The sequence below is a fragment of the Ursus americanus genome, chromosome 33, assembly GCF_024610735.1.
Source record: "Ursus americanus isolate L20-20 chromosome 33, mUrsAme1.1.p, whole genome shotgun sequence".
Lineage (NCBI taxonomy): Eukaryota > Metazoa > Chordata > Mammalia > Carnivora > Ursidae > Ursus > Ursus americanus.
This window is the reverse complement of record NC_142159.1, coordinates 17,694,389-17,714,136: the sequence shown is the minus strand read 5'-3', so window position 1 is coordinate 17,714,136 and position 19,748 is coordinate 17,694,389. Positions and strand designations below refer to the sequence as shown.

At 53.8% G+C, this 19,748-nt stretch overlaps 1 protein-coding gene across 1 annotated transcript in view; it reads right to left on the bottom strand.

Moving 5' to 3' along the window:
* Window positions 1-12,284, bottom strand: part of LOC148107237 (uncharacterized) — a 30,166-nt gene extending 17,882 nt beyond the window's left edge. Inside the window, exon 1 of the mRNA XM_087858324.1 lies at window positions 12,151-12,284. The gene's annotated coding sequence lies outside the window, so the exon portion shown is untranslated. The remainder of the gene's footprint in view (window positions 1-12,150) is intronic.
* Window positions 12,285-19,748: the final 7,464 nt, after the last annotated feature.

Genomic DNA, 19,748 nt, shown 5'->3' with positions numbered 1-19,748 from the left:
ATCGCCGTACCTCGAGGCCTTTTCCAAAACCAGCGACCCTCCCCGTCGGATCCATGCTGAAGGGGGCCCTCCCACCCCTTGGAACCTGGGGGGTGGGAGTAGAGAGGAGAAGACAGGGACCCTCCACACCCTCTCCAGACACACTCACACATGCACACTCACACACAGACACACACTCACAGAGGGACAGACACACACACACACACAGGCACACACACATGGGGACACCCATCTTCACACACGCACGCACACTCCTCCACCAGCCAGCCAGCTCCAGGAGCCAATTAGCGAGGCTGGGTGGTCCCGGGGGAGCCCTGCGGGGTGATACACTGTATCGATCAGCTCAACGGTGGAGAGTCAGGCAGGAGAGAGGAGCCGTTTCAGCGGTGTTCTCCTTTTCCGGAGTACGGCGGGTGTGCTGGGAGCGGAGAGTGAGTTGTATTTACTATGACAGCAAATGAAAGGCAGCCGCAGCCTCCCTACATTGTCCCCGCCACTACCTAATTGCTGGACCAAAAACTGCTGGAGAGCCGGGGCTGGGGTTGGGGGGGCGGGGGGAAAAGTTAATCTAGCCCAGAATCAGTAGCGAAAGCTTTCACAGTGTCAGGGACAATAAATGGAGCTGAACGACTAGAAGCTGCAGAAAATTAGCCTCCAGGCTGACGCGGTTTGAAAGCTGAAGTCTGGTAACTCCAGAAACAGAAGGTAGTGCTAACCCCCCCGCCCCTACTTCTGTCCACGTGTTCTCTGATGGCAAGCGGAGGCCCGGGGACCAGCTCAAAGCCCACGGGCTTGGCTGAGCGTAGAACAGACAGACCCTAATTTGGGCCCCTTGGGAAGGGCTCAGGGCATGGAAAGCTCGCGGTAGCCCATGGCCTGGACCAGTCACGCCAGCTCACAGAGCTTCGGGTCCCTCCTCTGCAGATCGTGCCCCTGCTCCGTGTGGGGGAGAGAACGTGAAGACTGGGGTTTGAATCCCAGGTGTGCCACGTCCCCGCCGTGGGACGCTCAGCAGGGGTTACCTTCCTCTAGAAAACAGGGGTTCTGGTGGCCAGCTCTGGTAGGTTGAGAAATGCCCCCCCTAAAAGACCTCCACCTCCCAACCCCTGGAAGCTGCAAATGCCACCTTATGTGGCCAAACAGAAAAGGTCTTTGCCGGCGTGATTCAGTGAAGGATCTTGAGATGGGGCAGATGATCCTGGGTGATCCCGGTGGGCCATCACACTTCAATGCCATCACACTTGTCCTCATAAGAGTGAGTCGGAGGGAGGTCTGACACACAGAGGGAAGGTGGTGTGAGGGTAGAGCAGATTTGGGGGTGCCAGCCTTGGGACTGGAGCCATGTGGCCACAAGCCAAGGACTGCCGGCTGGCCCCGGAGCTGGAAGAGTCTCCCCTGGAGCCTCTGAAGCCAGCACAGCCCTGCTGACACCCGGACTTTGGTCTAAGGGTACTGATTTCACACTTCAGCCTCCAAAACTGTGAGAGATTCGTTGCTGTGGTTTATGTCACCAGGTTGCGACAACTCAGCCACAGGAAACAAACGCGTCGGCTTTGCAGAATTGGAAAAGTGAGAACTATTTATTAAAACAGCTGCCACATACAGACTTCAGAGGGCAGATGTCACAAACTTTAAACACCCAGTGGGGGCCGTGTTAGAGCCCAGAGCCCCACGTTAAGGAAAGGTCTTGTGTTTCTATGCAAAGCATCTGAAATTTCTTGACAGATTAATCGAGCAAATTATGTATTTCTGTTTCCTTTGGATGTAGGTCCTGTGGGCGCTGGTTTCTTTATTTTGTTCACTGAGGCACGTAGGTGCCTAGGACAGTGCCTGGCACGTAGTAAGTGCTCAATAAACGATAATGAATTAATAGTCATGAGAATCAGAGAAGAACAACAGGACCACCTGGGAGTACCTAGGAGGTGCTCTAAAGACAGCAGCGGTGGTACTATTAACACAAGGCTCTTGAGGGGTATCCCCCCCTCTCTGGACCTCCGATTCCTAGTCCAGGAATGATGACCATCAGGCAGTCAGGCTAGCACCGCTCCCGAGGACCACCCATGCCGTAAACATCCCAGTGAAGGTGGGAGAGAGCTTTGAAAATGAAAATGCTGTCCAGAGACCCTAACCAGCCACCCTGACCGCACGTGAGACTCAACCCTCATCCCCTCCCCACCCAGCCCCCAAGACCTTGAGAGTGTCCTTTGGTTGCTTTCGGCATCTAAGAATCCCCTTACACACTTGTGCACTGGTAGACTTCCTTGATTAAATAGTCAATCATGTTTAGATTCTCGAAGCAGGTCTGTAACCTTAAAAAAAAAAATGTATCATCTCTGGAACAATCCACCTCCCACATCTCCAGTTGTAGCCAACCCCACAGGCCATCACTGGCAGTGTCCCAACACCAGACACTCTGGGAGATTTGGTGCAGATACCGGCTTCCATGAGCCATGAGTGTGGGGATGGACGCAGGAGGTGGGGAAGGGAGGGTAGGGTGGGGTGCTGGCTCTGAGCACCAGAGTTGCCAGGGAGAAGCGTAGGGATGTGCTGGAGATGGTCCACACCTGCTCCCAAGAGTTGACGATGTACATCTCCCCCAGTTCTGTAGTGGCTTGAGGCCAGCCTTGATAGATGTTAACACAATGGAAATCAGCAAATGCTACGAATCAGTTTGTCTTTTGTTCTTTCCTGAAAAGCTGCTTGTTAAACATTTTATCAGCACTCTACTGGAACAGCCCCACCTTGGAGAGAAGCTATGTATTCCAGAGCTTTGCAAGGAAGCCCCCACAGCTGTCCCTACGCAGGAGGCCTGTGTCCGACATTCGTTCTATGAATATTTACCAGGACTCCGCTCAGGCAGCTCTGACACCTGCTGGGCCCAGAACAGAGAGGATGTTCCACCCCCACCCCATCATCTTTCCTGAGGGGCCTCAGCCACGGCAGTGCTGCTGCAGATGGTCAACGGGGCCCTTCAGGGACCAGGGGAACTCAGGCGGGGCAGAACCACCAAGCACCCGGAGAGGCTCCGTGCAGGTTATCTGGGTCAGCCTCGCTCCCTCCATCTGCACAGCCAGCGCCCGCTTCCCTCAGCTCTTCTGTAGGTCCTGGCCCCCAAAATCAGCAGTCAGATGGGTGGGGTACGATAGGTCCTGTGCCTTGCCAGTCACTTTACATCTACAAGCCTCTGTCTCCCCTTACTTTACCCTGGCACTGGGGGTGGGTGGCTGTGCGAATTCAATAAGATAACGCCAAGTTCATTGAGTATCTTCTATACACCAGGGACTTGACAGGTGGCATCGCAATTCTCCCTCTTGACAACCACTCAGGAGGAGGGCAGTAGCCCTGGCGACCCCTCTTCCAGATGAAGAGACTAAGGCGTCCAGCACGTAAATGCCATGCTCAGAGCCACACCATGGAGCTCTGTCTGGTTCCAGGGACTCTGCCATCGCCCACCTCCCAGCACAGAGCACGGCCCAGAGGCCACGAGATGTCAGCATCCATACCTGACCCCCAAACAGCCACGAACTCTGGCTACAGAAATCATCAGCCCAATAGCAGCATGCCAACCGTCTCTCCCCTGTCCCTGGGAAAGTCACTGGTCCCAGGTTAATTGCTGACCGAAGAGCAGGGGAGGAAGGCCTGGGGGTGGACATTCGGTCCCAGCCTCAGCCAATGTGCACAGCAGCGTGACCTCCCCGGGTGGAGGTGGTGAGAGCCGGCCACTGCCACTCTGCAGGTGACTGGCGGCAGGTCCCATGCCTGCCCTCTGACTCGCTAATTGGCACTCCCTCATTAGAGCCATTTCAGGAGATGAAAAATATATGTGTGCCTGGATGTGGTAGGGATCCGCGGGGAAGGCTGAAATCTCGAATTAATGGTGCTAGCTCCTTCAGAGAGCTCCAAAGACAGAAAACCGTGATGGAGGAGGGGGTGCGAAGGAGAGATGCTGGGGTCTCCCCAGTATTTGGTCTGGTCAAGTGCATTCCCTCCAGCTGTAGATGGGTCTAAATAAGAAATTCACAAAGGATTAACAAGCAGAGATGTTTGCTGTGAAGCAGGTGCTTGTAGCATCCACAGAGCCTGGGCTCAAGGAGATGCAGTCCAGCTAGACAAAATGTGTCTTCCTGGGGGACCGGCAGTCTGTGTCACACACACACACCCTGCACTGACTATGAGGGGCTTCCTGGAGCCAGCAGCAGCTCCTGACTTCTCCTGGCTATAAACAGGCAGTAGCAGGTTCTGGCACCTTCTCTGAGAGAAGGCTATCATCTTGGAAGGTGGGGGCAACTGGCTTTGGCCACCTAAGCAATTCAGCATCCAGACACCAAGAGGAAAGAGAGAGAGTAGGTACCATGCATCCATTCGTCTATCCAACCATCCAGTAAACACTGAGGTCTACTCTCCTCAGGGCCCTTGCAATACTGTTCCCACTGGCTGGAACACTTTTCCCTCCACGTGCCCACATGAAGGGCTCCCGTCATCATTCAGGTCCCCACTCAAAGCCTACCTTTTTAAAGAGACCTTTCCGGACATTAACTTTCCAGCAGCTCCCCTTCTGTACCTCCAGGTTTAATGTCGCTTGCTTTCTCCTTAAAATTACCTGGTGTATTTGTCTTATTCCTTGTTTAGTGCGGACCCCTCCTTTTGCCAATAGGAAGCAGGAATCCTATTTACAGCTGCATTCCCAAGGCCTCAAACACTGTGGGGTGCAAAAGCAGATGCATGGGCCAGTAGGCGAGTGAGAGAATCATTGGCTGAGCCCCAAGTGCCAGGTCCTAGGCCAGGAATCCCTGGAGAAAACCAGAATGACATAATCCCTGCTTTCACTAGTTCACAGGCCAGCAGTACTGGTCTGCCAGGCCCCTAGTTTTAAGTGTTATAACAGAGGCGTGAACATAGCACTCAGAGAGCCCCGGGGACGTCACAGGAGGGTCCCCATAGGAAGTGGCATTTGAGCTGTGTTTTGAAGGGGGAATAAGAATTTTCCAGGCAAGCATGGGATGAATCCCATGGGATTTTATCCCAGCCATGGGATTCAGGGAAAGGCACTAGCAGATGGGGAGTGTTTGGAGAGCTACAAGTTGCTCAGTGAGTTGTGAGTGCAGAAGGGAGGGATGAATCCAAGCTTCAGGAAGACTTCCTGGAGAGGCAAGAAGACTTCCCGGGGTTGGCATGACTGGTGGAGAGAACAGTTAGGACGCAGCTGTTGCAGGAGGCAGGGAGAGGGGAAGGAGGGACATGAGAGATATTAGGAGTGGAAGGGTAAGGATTTGGGGTGGAGAAATAGAAGAGCCCAGGATGATAGCCAGCAGTTCTCTTCTGGGCACCTGGATGGGTCCTGGGGCCCCAGTGAGCAAGGGAGGCCAGAGGCAGGGGCCCGCGGGAGGAGGAATTCTGTTCTGGGCCTCCTGAGCTTGAAATGGCTGGGGAACCACCCCCACCCCATCCTCTGAGCAATGCCCCACTGCAGGAAGGACAGAACCGTGGGCTTGGAGAGGGCATGGAGGTTCTGGAATGGAGCACGAGCCCCCTGGGGGGGGGGGTGAGAACAACACCACCCTTCATTCTCTTTGGCATGGAGGGACCTGGAGGCGATCGACCATCGACCACGTAGCCCAACCTCTCATCTTCCAGATAAGAAAACTGAGGTCCAGAGACAGGAAGCAATCCTCTGCACCAGGCAGGAGAAGCTACATTTGCTGCATTAACAGTCCCCAAATGTCAGCAGCTAAGAGCCACAACACTCATTTCTCATTTCTTACCTATTTAACTTGTGGGTGGCGGTTCATCTGGGGGGGGGGTCTGCTTTTTGTCCTCCTTCTCTTTCAAAACCCAGGCTGCCTGAGTTGTCATAGCAAACGGTGAAAAGTCCTGGGAGACTCTCATAGGGACAGTCGTGATACCTAGGTCACTCCCCGACTCACTAGCTAGATGCAATCTAAAAGTCCATTCAACCCCAATGGGTTGGTCACGCAGTCCTACACGCGCCTAGAAGGAGGAGCTGGGAGTGTTTCTGGACGGCACTGATGAGCTTGCAGCCCAGGCCGCTCCTTACCGAACTGACTTGGTGCCAGGCAGTGTGCTGCATCCTGAGCACCATCCATGGGTCCTCACGCCCTACAAATAAAGCACCACATTGGACCCAGCAGACAGGCAAGGGCGTCATGGCTCAGAGAGGCAAGGTGTCTTGGCAGAGACCACACACCGGTAAGAGGTGGAGCTGGGGTTTGAACCCAGGGTTTCCCCCTTGGGGTAAAGTCCAGCAAAGAGGCTGGACTCCCCAGAGGAGGAATTCAAGGAACAGCCTTACTCGGTAACCCCCAGCACATTCCTGCTGGTCTTCTCTCTGTCCTGCTGTATTTTTCCTGAACACAACAGCCAGCTCCAACCTCCTCTCTCAGGGGAGTAGATGATGAAATCTGATCTTAAAATCTGTCAAGTTGTGTGCGTGGTGAGAAGAAAAGTGCCATACACTTTCCAGGTGTTTTTATTGGAAGAGAAATGTGCAAAGTCCAGAGTCACGCTGTCCTCATAAGTGGGATGAGGCCAGCCAGCTGGAAAAGTGACAGCTCCAACCCAGCTCTCAGTGTTAATTGCATCACAGCCGATACCCCTGGCTGGAGAAACACAGATGCAATTAGCATGGAGCCAGTGACCCCCCAAGTGCCTGATCTGTCATCACATTTGTCCGTGGAATTAACATGACCCCACGGCCACCACTCCTCCCGGGACAGACTCCCATCCTCTGAAAAAGACACTGTGCTGAGCTTTGCATGTGTCGTCCTGGTTACCTGCCTGGATACCTGCCACCTCTGTTTTGCTCACCTTGTACTCCAGTGCACCTGGCAGCGTGAGAGGTATGTACTAGGTGTGCAATAAATGTCCAGGAATGAATGAACGATGTTGCCAAGTCTTCCAGCTTTAGGCATTTGCCTGTCCTTTCGTATTCAAATCAAGGGGCTCCAGGCCCAGGCAGGAGCTTCCTCTCCCTCTGAGTCCCCAAGCTGGGAAATTCTCCATCTCGCCCAAGTGTCCTCTCACGTGGTCCTTCCCTCCTCCCTGCCTCGTGCCAGCCCAAATGGGGGACATGGTGGCTCCTTTGCCTTAGTTCCTCCGGGACAGGACATATGTGGGTATCTGACTGGCTGAAAGTTTTGGGGAGTGGTAATGGAGGACCACTGCACTGCCCTAAAATGGAAAATGAGGCACCTCTGTTGTGAAATCCTTCTAGAGTGCCGATTCTCACCGACAACACTTCCACCAGCTTCTCCGCCTCTCCCCCTCCTCCCCCTCATCCCCTCTCTTATTCACTGGCCTCCTACCCCCAGGAGCCACCTGCTTAAGTCTCTTTCCAGCCTTTCTCCGAATTCCCTCTAGCCTGCCTTTAACATACCCAAAGTCTCACTCAAGTGCTCCGCTAAACACCCACCCTCCCCCACCCACCACCACGACCACCACCCCCAGTGTTCATCCTTAGCAGCCCAGAGCCCCAGGAGAAAATCTGAAATTGCTGTTTCTCCTTGGACTTGGAACTTTTGGCTTGGCTCTTGGGCTGCCACCTCCATACAAGGAAGGCCTCAGGGCAGAGATTAATCTCCCCCAGACATGGACTGTGCCCCCTCCCTCCCTGGAGGAAGCAGAAGTAGCTACAGCTGGCTGCAGGGGTGTAAGAGGCAACTTTTGTTTTCCCACCGTGCATCAAATCCTTACAATAATCCCCTGAGGTGGTGAGACAGGGAAACTGAAAGGTTCCATACAAACCTGCCTTTTGCTCCTTTTCCTGCTTCTCTTCTTGCTGGGACCTGCACCGCCACTGGACGCAAATAGCGTATGTCCTCCTTGCAAGGGACAAGGAGTTCGTGATTTCTCTAGAACAGGTACCACCTAAGGAAGGACCAGTGAGAGTGACCAGACAGAGCCATCACCTGCACACTGCAGACCACCTGCGCCAGACATCTCAACGCCAAGGCCCCCGGGCTCCAAGGAATAACACTTGGGCCCTCATCTTTGTTCTAACTGGCTCTTGGATGCCTGTGAGGACGTGGACACCAGACCACCATCCTCAATAAACACCCCCAGACCCCGAGCAAAGATGAGGCTTTTTCCTTTCCTTTCTGAGTCTCCTGGACACTCTACACCTGCCCCCTCTGTGCACCTTCAATAAACGTTGCTCTCACCGCATGCTGGGCTCACGTCTGATATCTATTCTGCACGCAGCCAGGGACCCTCTTGACTGTTCCTGCGGGATCCGCCTCTGGGTCCTCAGACCCAGCCAGCCGGCATCAGTACTGTGATTCTTGCCCTTTTACAGATGGATGCTGAGGTCCATAGAAGCTCACACAGCTTGTAAGTAGTCAAGCTGAGAACCAAAGTCTGCTGGGCTCCAAAGCCCATGCTGCATGACTCCATCACAACATGGACGCCAAGAGGCACCCATCTCCGGGCAAGCCTGCATGGAGAGAGGCAGTCGTGTCTTTATCGTGACTAATTCAGCTGATGGCCTCTCGTCATAGCCCTGTTCTCACACAATGCTCTGTGGAGGGAGGGCAGTGGACAGACAATGCAGACAACTGGTCTACCCACCCTGTCTCCGTTCCTGCATGCAGCTGACGTGAGGCTGTTGTCCACCTGCACAAATCCACCCTTGGTGCCCTTTCCCGTCCATCTGTCTCAACAGGCTGCTCTGGCACCAGCTCCATGGGCCGCTGTGCCAGGATGAGAAGTGAAAACACTTGGCTTCATCTACCTGGCTCAGGCTTTAGAATCAGATCAGGGTTAAATCCTGATTCTGACGAACAACTAAGATAGCAAAGGGGTGACCACCAAGTAGAAAACCCAAACACAATGCTATGGAACTTCTTCAAATGGTGGAAGTTTGAGTGGAGTTCACACACACACACACACACACACACACACACACACACAGAAATGTTGTGTAGTCCAGGCTTCTGTCTCCGTTCTGACAATATGATTCCCATTTTACAGACAAGGAAATCAAGGCCCAGAGCTCTGCCCCAGCACACAGTCGGCTCCTACACCAGTGGGTCTTGCACCGGGTCCAAAGGGGCCCCAGACCTCCTGGGGGTGCTACAGGGTCACCCCGAGAAAGGGGGCCAAGTCTGGCAGGCAGCTTCAGCCATCAGAACAGCGATACTTTCGTCAGCACATATGTTGAAGTTACAAGTCGGGTTTTATTTAAGGAAGTTGAAATGCAAGGTTTGCTGCTTAAGGAAAAATCTGAAAGCCAAGGCATGGCTGCTCCAGGCACAGGTCAGAGTGGTCTTTGTGGGATGAGAAGGTCAACAGGACAGTGGGCACACCCCAGGAAATCCACTACCCCAGAAACATACACCTTATTTCAGCTACAGAATGCTCCTCCTCCCCAAAGACCTTTCATATTTTCTGTTCTCCATCTTCTGTTCTCACTCTCTCTGCCCGCTGCCAGCTGGCAGCCTTGCCCCTTATGCCGGAGGAATAGAAGCAGCAGATCCAAACTCCGCATCTCTCCACCAGCCCTCCTCTGGCCGGGGGCATTTCTCCTGCTCCAGTCCCTCCTGCAGAGGAGAAAGCACCCCCACACACACACACACATGCTGCAGGCCAGTCTCTCACCTGGACCCTGGGTCCCCCAAGGTCCCCTTCCGTACGGCACCCCATCTCTCTCCCACATCTCAAGTCTCATCTTTCCCAGATCTCTCTCATTTGCATTCAGAAATATTCTGCTCTCTCTGTCCACAAAACACCTGCCCAGGACTCCTGCGGCCCTTCCCTTGGCCTCTGCTGTTATCAGCTCTTGTCTTTTGCCCCCACCATCCCAACAAGCAGCTCCTGCCATCTTCAAGTGGCCCCCACATTGCCAAATCCAGTAGACGCCCTTGTGTGCCCATCGTCCCCAGCATAGTCCAGGGCTCCCTTCCCCTGAGACACTCTTCCCTGGGCTTCCGTGACAGCAGGAGGGTCCTCTGCCTTCAGGACCAGGTCAGGAACATCTTCCGAGCTACATTTTCTCCTTTCAACCACACGCATGGCTTTACACCACCTGCTTACTGATGACTCCACGCTTCTGTCCCTGCCTCGTGCCTCTTCTGAACCACACACTCTGTGCCGGCAACCTTCTTCTCTGGCTTGGACACCATGGAGCTCCAGACCAGCACACAGAGTCTTCTCCTCCTCCCCTCTTAGCTTCCCCACCTTGAGGATGACTTCTGCCACCCAGCACTCTGTCCAGAGACCTGGGAGTTGTGATCCATGCTCCCGTGTCCTTTGCATGCCCTGCCTAAGCCCCCAGCTGGCCCTACCACCTCTGCCTCAAAAGGGTTCTGGAACCTTCCATCCACCCAAGCCACCATCATCAGTTATTCAGGCACTACAAAGACTCCTCCACCCCAACTACTCTCCCTGCTTCTGCTCCTGCCCTTAGCCCAACCCATTCTCCATAGAGCAGTCAGAGGGGTGTTAAGGAAACAGAATCTACTCATGCTCCTTCCCAAGTCAGTGGCTCCCTGAACCCCGTAACATGGCTTCTGAGGCCTCGCTGATAAGTTCAACATCCCTTTCCTAGTCTCATCCTAAGTCACTCTCCCGCTTGCTGTCTGTACATGGAACTCCCTTCAGCCAGGCTTTCTCTTGCCTCAGGGCCTTTGCACATGCTACTCCCCATTGCTGCCCCCAGCTTCTCTCACTGGCTCACCGCCACTGATCCTTGGTGGGAGGTGGGAGTGGGGATGTGTCACAGCCCCAGACCAAGTTAAATGGGCCTGCCTTGCAGCCGCTCCAAGGCCTCCTCCCCCTGGAACTAATCCAAGTAATGCCTGCCTTCCTCCCTTGACTGGGAGTTCCATGAGGTCAAGAGCTCCATCTGTCTTCTCAACATGGTACCCAGCACCCAGCACTGCACCCAGCACCAAGCACACAGTGGGCACCCAATAAATCCTTGTTGGGTGAACGATCAAGTTAGATCAACCCTCAGAGCTCTCTAGGGGATGCCCTGGGGTAACCTGCACAGCCATGTGAAGAAGCCGGGCAGGAATTATCTGGGGAAACTGAGACCCAGAGAGACTCAGAGACTTACCTTTGGGGACTCAGCTAGGATGGAGCAGGTCCCACATCTCCCCGGGTGCCGCACCAGGCTTCCCAGGGCAGACAATCACAGCGTGACCTGCCTCCTCCCTGATTTTGATAACGGGTTCCAACAACGGTGGCAACATCAGCAGCCATAGACCCACAATTGGTCATAGATTTAATTACACAAACCGTGTCCCGAACCATCTATTGTGTAATTGGCTGCATAAGACGCATCTTCCTTTTCATTCAGCTACAACTTCATTTGCCAGGTCAGCTATTCTGCCTAAAGTCACCGCCAACAGCCTGGCTCTGAATACCAACCAACTCTCCCAGCACCACGCAGTGGACAGAGTCCGTCGGCCCTTCCCAGGGCCAGGCGCTTGACAGAGAAGCAAACTGAGGCCAAAGAGGGGACGGCACCTGCTCCAGGCCACATGATCAATAGGCGCTGGGCTGGAACTGGAGCCCAGAGCGTGCCCCTCTGACCTCATGCTCCCCGCTGTCCCTACGGCCCCACGCTCCCTGGGACTCGTGGTTTCATTGAGGTTTTGTTTTTCTTTTCTTTTTTTTTTTAAGATTTTATTTATTTATTTGACAGAGAGAGAGACAGCAAGAGAAGGAATACAAGCAGGGGGAGTAGGAGAGGGAGAAGCAGGCTCCCCGCTGAGCAGGGAGCCTGACGCGGGTCTCGATCCCAGGACCCTGGGATTATGACTTGATCCAAAGGCAGATGCTTAAAGACTGAGCCACCCAGGCATCCCTCTTTTTCTTTATTTTTTTAAGATTTATTTATTTACTTTAGAGAGAGCACGAGCACACAAGTGGGAGGGGCAGAGGTAGAGGGAGAGAGTCCCAAGCAGACTCTGCCCTGAGCACAGAGCCCGACGCGGGGTTTGATTCCATGACCACAAGACCACAACCTGAGCGGAAACCAAGAGTCGGATGCTCGGCCGATCTTACCACCCAGACACCTCTGGAGTTTTGTTTTTCTTAACAAACATGTAAAGCTTCTCCGAAACCTACCACCTCCCTCCACCCCAGTTCCAGAATGTAAGCTTCTCTTTATCTATAAGGAGGTAGAAGTACTTACGGGGCGTTCAGGTTGTTGGTATCTGGTCCCCGCTCCCGCACAGCCCTCCTCCCAGCGCAGGCTCCAGGGCGTCAGGGGCGGCGTTCATCCTGGTACCAGAGGTTCCCCGCGTGAGCCTGAACCAGAGGAAGCAAGTCATCCGCGAGCACTTCCTGGACGGACTCGTTCCTTTACAAGCACCGTCTTGTACATTATTAACAGATACTGGTGAAATATTTATGAATGAATAATATGATGCTTGAGGTTTGCTTTAAATTAATAAGGGACGGGGGTGGATGGAGCGTGGGGGTGGATGAAGCAGGCCCGGTCAGGGGTTGGTGGTTGGTGGGGCTGGATCCATGGAGGTTCCTTGGACAGCCTTCCATTTTCCTGAAAGGGCAAAATTTTCCATAATCAAAAAAACAAACATTTTAAAGTAAATCTCCTTCTGCAAATAATACCGATTAAAGTAAAGCTAGCTAAAGTAAAGCTAGCTAAAGTAAAGGCAAAAACGATCCTTTCCTCATCACTTATTATGTGCCAGGCAAGTGCCACGTGCTTTATGCAACACCTCATTCGGTCCTCATTCTACCCCGAGGAAGCAGCGTGTGTAATTTACACCCAGGAAGCAGGGTTCCGGAAACGGACCTAGGAACGTGGACCCAGGCCTGTCGGGGATCGGTGTCCAGGGTCTCCACCCCCGTGCCCCATCATGCATCCTAGTGATGTTGGCAGAGCCTGGGACACCTAGCCTGTATTTTAGGAGGGGCCCTAGGAGCTGGCACCTCGTTCCTTTGGGGTCCCATATCCCCATCCCCCACCCTCCGATTTTCAGAGCCATCCAAGAGTCATTTGGAACTAAAATCTCAGGGCCCAGGAGAGCTGGCAAGTTGGGAAAAGCTGCCTTGAGTCAGAATGACCTGCCGCTATGGAGAATGTGCCCCTGGTCCTCCCGGGCCCCCGGGGTTCCTGCCAGCTTCCTCCTTCCTAGTTTTGAAGTTTGTCCCGTCTCCTGGCTCACCTGCCTCCCACCTGTCCCCAGTCTCATTTCACCTCTCCACAGTCACCAGCCTAGACCCCAGGCCTAACGGGCCCCCTCCCCTACCACAGGCTTCCCAAGCCTGGGGGATGGAGCCCAAGTTCCTTAGCATGGGCTTCAAGATCCTGGGTGACCTACATGCCCCTCACCATGTCACTCCTGACCCCCCAGCCTCACTGATCTCGCTCTCCCCAAGCCCCGCTCCCTGCCTTCTCCTCCCCACCCTGGCCAGATGGAACAAATCTCAGGCAAAAAGGTAAATGAACGCTCCACATTCTCATATCTGGATGGCTTTGCATGTCCTTTTGCTCTGTGTAGCTCGGACAGCACCTCACTCTTCAGCCGCTACCTCCCCCAATCTGACAAACTCCTACTCATCACTGAAGACTCAGCTCAGGGGTCACCTCCTCCAGGAAGCCCTCTCTGATGCCCCAGGCTGGGTTGTGTGTTCCCATGGGGCACTATGCATGTCTCTGGCCCTGCACACAGTCCACTGGGTTATACAGTTCTACTGATCTGTGTCCCACACCAGCCAGGAAACTTCTCCAAGGCAGGGGCCCATCTCTGTGCCCCAGAGCCTAATACATGGCAGGTGCTAAGTAAATCCTGGATGTTTGATCACGGGCTGGTCATCTAGTTTCCTCATCTGTAAAATGGGGTTAATTGTGCCAACCATATAAGGGCTCTCACTCATTCAACAAATATTTATTGAGACTCGATTGTGCAGTAGACCCCATTCTAGCCCTGGTTAGAGCTGAGACCGAAGCCAGCTGAACTCTTGAGGAGCTCATGTTCCAGCAAGAAGAGATGGACATGACATAAAATAAATAAGCACAATGTAGAGGATGTCAAGTGGTCATGAATGAAAACAGGGGCGATCACTAGAGCTTGGGGCTGGGGGAGAGGCCAAGCAGCAATTTTACAGAGTTTGGTCAGAAAGGTCTTCCCTGCAAAGGTGACCACTGAGCAGTCCTGACAGACGTGAGGGAACGAACCATGGGGCTATCTTGGAGAAGTGCCATCTGGGCAGCAGGAAGAGCATATGCAAAGGCCCTGTGGTGGGAACACGAGTGGGGAAGGAGGCTAGGGAGAACACGTAGAACCACGATGCTGAGTCTTTCACTCAGAGATCAGTGGGAAACCATTCTGAACTGTCCAGCGGCGTGACCCAATTGCCAAGCCCAGGGCCTGGTGCCCAGAAATCACTCCATAAGCATCGGCTGTGCCTGCTCTCGTCATGGTGAACACCATGACCACCATCGTCCTGATCACTAAGACCTGAATGTTGTCTGCTTCTGACAGCAGTTTCCAGAAATGTTCTGCACACGGGAGCATCTCTTGAAAGAACCCCTCAGAGGGGCCTTCTTTGAAGGACAACCGTGTTTCCAAGCCAGGAGCTGTGCAGGGCCTCCTTAGAAGGACGTGAAAGTCTCTTTACCTTGCACAAAGGCTGTGCTGGACGACTGGGGAGCCCTGCCCGGGAGGTATCTACCGGCTGGCTGGGGACAGGGCGGTTGAAAGCATGGCTGCACCCCACAGGAATCGGGCAGCACCGGGGTTGTAATCATGAGCCCCAGCAGGTGGAATGGAGGGGGGCCAGGGCAGGGAGCCCCAAGGGGTCACAGCTCCTGGGGCTGATTTCATCCAGGGCGAATGTGGCTCCACCTTTGCCTAGAAGGGCTGGGCGGGGTGGAGGGCAGGGGACACGTGGACAAGGGCAGCCAGGGCCCACCGCCTGGCCTTCCTGAGCAGACAGGCTGCAGAGGCTCATGCCAAGCAGACAGCTGGACCCCCATGTGCCCAGGGCTGACCTTCACTCAGGACAGCAGGGAAGGGCTCCCAAAAGGAGGACAGAGAAAGGGATGAGAAGAAAAAGGAAGATGAGAAGGGAAGGGAAAGAAGAAAGGAGCTGCTTCTAGAGCAAGAGATATCTGGTAGTCTGATGGAGGAGACACAGTCCCTGCACTGGGGAGCCCCCAGTCTGATGGGGGAGGCACAGCCCTGCCCTGAAGTGCTCCTAGTCTGACGGTGGGGGCACACCACCGCCCACCTCTTTGCCTCTGCCCTCCTTCCTGAGGGTATCCCAGGAGTCTTCCAGAGTGGGGAGAACCTCCCTAAAGGAGCTGCCAAAATGATAGATCTTCTTTCAGAAATCAAGGCCAAGAAGGGAAGCGAAAGTGGAAGGTAGCAGCTGGTTGCTGACTTCTACGGAAGTTTCTCCTAAGAGGGTGATCAGGGTTTGTTTTTAAATTTTAAGGAGAAGCGTGGGAGCAGAAGTAAATGAGCCTCAGCCAAACCCAGAGCGAGGTTGGTCAGACTGGCAGCCGGGCCATGTCTGCATTAGGTTTGGGCTCCTTTCTAATTACAAAATTAAGACACATGCCTTCCGAAGTCCAGAAACGAGAGGACAAAGAAAGGGGGCGACTCCTGGGACCTTCCGTACCTTTCCTTCCTGTCTTCACTCTGCGTTTTCCCTGCTTGAGTCACATGTGCGATCTTCCACCTCCTCCTTTATCAGCGACCTATTAAGATCGTCCGAGCCAGGCACCATTCTGGGGACAGGGGCACTGCAGGGACCTAAACAGCGGAGCCCCTGCCCTCATGGAGCTGAGGGTCTGTCGGGGAAGACGGGCCAGATATAAATAATTACAGACGTAAAATATTCCCAGCTGGGGGGCCAGTGCTCTGAAAAAAATAAAGCAAGAGGGTGACGGAGTGACGGAGGCGCATGGGGCAGTTGTGACGAGGGGACCAGCGACAGCCCCGTCGGGGAAGAGTTGAGGGGAGCCCAGCCACAGAAGGGCCCACCTGAGACCTTGCAGGGAGAGAGCATGGCGCTGATGCCCACTTGGCATTTTCAAGGAGCGGAAGGCAGGCCAAAGTAGCTGTGTTATTCAATTTCTCAGACAGCAAAGCCGGGATTGGCGGGGCGGGTGCTGGGGGTTTCGTCCTTGAGGAGAGAAGACTTGGAAACCGTTTGCTCTCCAGATTCTCAAGGCGAGGGTGCACAGCCGTGTGCGGGGATGACGTTGGACAGCAACTGCTGAACACCGACTTGACATGGGCCCTGTTTCAGGGCCTTGAAAATCTGAACCCGTTGCATCCACACCGCAGCCCCCTGGGGGAGGTACTGCTATTCTCCCATTTCACGGCCGAGGAAACTGAGACTCAGGGCAGAGAAATACCTTGTCCAGGGAGACCCAGCCGTGGAGTGGCAGGCCGTGTGGTCCCTGAATCCTCTCGTAACTAGTGACCACTGCCTCCTCCGACAGAGCCCGAGGATAAAAAATGACACTTCTTCCCGGAGCTTCCATTTTGCTTGATGATTTGGGGAAAAGACGCTAAGTCATTTAACTGATAAGTTCTCCAGCACATTATTATACTGACACAAACATGGATTGATGACAGAGTGCACGGCAAATTGTGCAGGACTTTTTAAGAGAAAACTCAAGACTTAAAAAAAGGGGGGGGGCCCTTCTGATTGCCTGACAGCAATATACCGTTTTCTAGACAAGCACACTGAAGCCAGAGAACAGAGGAGACTTGTCCTCAGGGCTCTCTCCCCAGGCAGGAGGCTGGTCCCTGAGACCCTGAGACCCACCGCCTGTTGGTTGACTCTCAAAGCGCACTGGGGACTGGCCCAGAGAGGCGAAAACACTACTGTTTGCTCAGCCAGAACCCACCCGGAACCAAAGGCTCGGAACCTCGGGTTGTAACGTCAGTGCGGGGCCCCTCCCAGAGAAGAAGAGACAGGCCCTGAGCCCAGCACCCCTACCCCCCCCCCAAACCGGGGTAAAGGGTGCAGCACAGCTATGAGAAGCTGCGGACAAGACGGGCCTCAGTTGGGGTAGACAAACAGGACAGACTGACAGAGGGTGAATGGGTGGACTTGAAACCGACATTATGATAGATACTCTAACAGAGACTCGTCAGAGCTCCAGCAGAGAGAGGGAACAGATTATAAACTCTTATAAATAGGTCCATTTATATTTCACATGCATCAGTGTATTTTTGAGAGATACAGAATGCTTCAGGCAGGTGGATAAGCACAGTGGTAACCTAGAGCCAGCTCATACTGCTAGAAGGGGCCAATTATACACATGTCTCCAGAATTCTGTGTTCAGTGACATGTCGGTTACTTGAAATCAGCATTAGTGGGAATAGTCACACCATGTGAATAACACCAGATCCCAGATCTAATTTTTTTTTCAGAGAGCCAACTTACCAGCACGCTGCTTGTAATGCATGGTACGTAACAAGTTGGCTATAGCTGGTTATAGGTCAAATAGATTTTATATCCATATTATAGATAAACGCACATGGAAATGCACGCATGCACACAATACATAAGGGAGATTACATGTGCAAGGTAGATGGATCATGTTTATGTAATAGACAAACATAAATATATATTTGTACAAATTTATATTTGGCTAAGCCTTATGAAATTGCTGTTATTCAGTTGTTTTGGTTCACCAAGAAAAGGCAATTTCATATGGTAAATCCGAAAGAGAAGTCATACGTGTGTGTGTGATCACTAGAAAGCCACCCAGATGAAGAGTCAGAGAGGAGACAGAGTGAACCAGGCTCCAGGAACAACCACCTCACTGATAAGCTGTGTGACCTCAGGCAAATGGCTTGCGCTCTCTGAGCCTCTGTTCCTTGCTGGAAATGTGAGGGCACTGAGACATGCCTGTAGGGCTGCTGAAGGGACTGCTAGAGGGGACAGCCCAGAGCCAAGCCCAGGGGAGGCCTCCAAGGAGCCTCTCAGACCCGTGCCAGCCCCACCAGCACATCCCCACTTGCGGGCAATCCTGGGGCATCTCTGCGGCCCCCCTGGGTCTCCAGAGGACTTAGCCTGCAGAAACAGATCCTTGCATGGGGGCGGCATCACCCTCCCTGACACTCACCCCTTCCCCATGCCTCCCAGTTCAAAGGGTGACATGACATCAGCTGACAGATGTCCCAGCCCCGGTGCCGTGCTGAGTCTGGCTGCGGAATGACCGCCCTCAGCCATCAATCAACAGAGCAGTGACCAGCACTCATCCCCAAGAGGATCCATCACGGGCTCCCTCCTCACCCACGTGCTCCAGCGAACTGCCCCAGGGGGAAGGGCGGAAGGGAGACTTTCCATGCAATGACGGAGAAGCTCTGGCTCCCAGTGCCACCAGGGTCCTGGGGCAGGTCCACTTTGCCTCTGGGCTGCTGGCTTGTCTTCGATCCCCTGAACGGGGATCAGATCTGGGCTGTCCATTAGGCCAGCTGTGTGACCTCGGACTGGTGAGTGGACCTCTCTGGGCTTCTGCTTCATCCCTAGTAAAATGGGGATATTGATGCCTACCTTGCAAGGTTGCAATGCACAAAAGTGCCTGGCACGTAATAAACGCTCAGTGAACAGTAGCCGTCATAATTTATTATTTAATTTAGGCAATGTCTTCTGTACATTTAGCCTTGAGGTGTTAGGAATTAACTAAAACACAAAAGAAAACCTGCCAGCCAAGAAAGTTGCCTCTGGGTGGACCCAGCCCCAGGAGGAGAGCATGCAGCTCTCCCTGCACACATCTTGGCTAGGGGGAGTCTTCCCTTTGTTGCTGGTGTCGGGGAGCAAACACAGATTCAGACTCCAGGCCTGTGACTTCCTAGCTGTGTGACGTTAGACAAACTACCAAACTGCTCTTAGTCTGTTTCCTCGTCAATAAAATGAGGGGAATGACGCCTGCCCCACAAGGCTCTCGAGACATTTCTAAAACCCTATGAAAATGACACCTGCCACTTCCGGAGTGCCGCCCCATGCCAGGATCTCTGTCATGAGCTTTCTGTATTATCTCCCTTCTTTCTATAATCATGCTGTGAAGTAGGTACCATTATTCTGCCCACTTTCCAGAGGAGGAGACCGAGGCCCTAGGAGGCAAAGCGATTTGCCCAAGGCACATGGCAGGCAAGTAGCCAAGTCAGGATTTGAACCCAGGCACTCTGGATTCAGAGGCTACAGGCTCCCCCGCCGTGCAGCACCGACAGCATGCATAAGACCCCTGACACCTGGCAGGTGCTCCGTCCGCATCCGTTATCGGGGTAATCATCCATTGTTCAGTTTTCATCTTTTCCTTCCTTGGCTAAAGGACCTTCTGAACTGGGACATTTCCTCCAGGGCTACGCCTTGGGGCTTTGGATCAAAACTGTGAAGGGAAAGCAGCTCACCCACCTCTGTCGAAGCACATCGAAGCCTTGATCAGAGACAGTCTTGCTGTCCTTCTGACCCGCCTACCCTGAGCCACACAGAGTTTACCGGCCCTCACTGTGCTGGGGACGTTTCAGGCTATGCAGAGACACAGAGAAGGAAGCAGGTGTGGGAGGGCGACAGGTAAACCCGGTGTGCACAGCCTCCCTCTGGTGCCCTGCCCACCTCCGGCGGGGAGAACAGGGCCGGGGGGGCAGGCGGCCATCCAAGAGAACGGGGATCGGATCTGGGCTGTCCATTAGGCCAGCTGTGTGACCTCGGACTGGTGAGCGGACCTCTCTGGGCTTCTGCTTCATCCCTAGTAAAATGGGGATACTGATGCCCACCTTGCAAGGTTG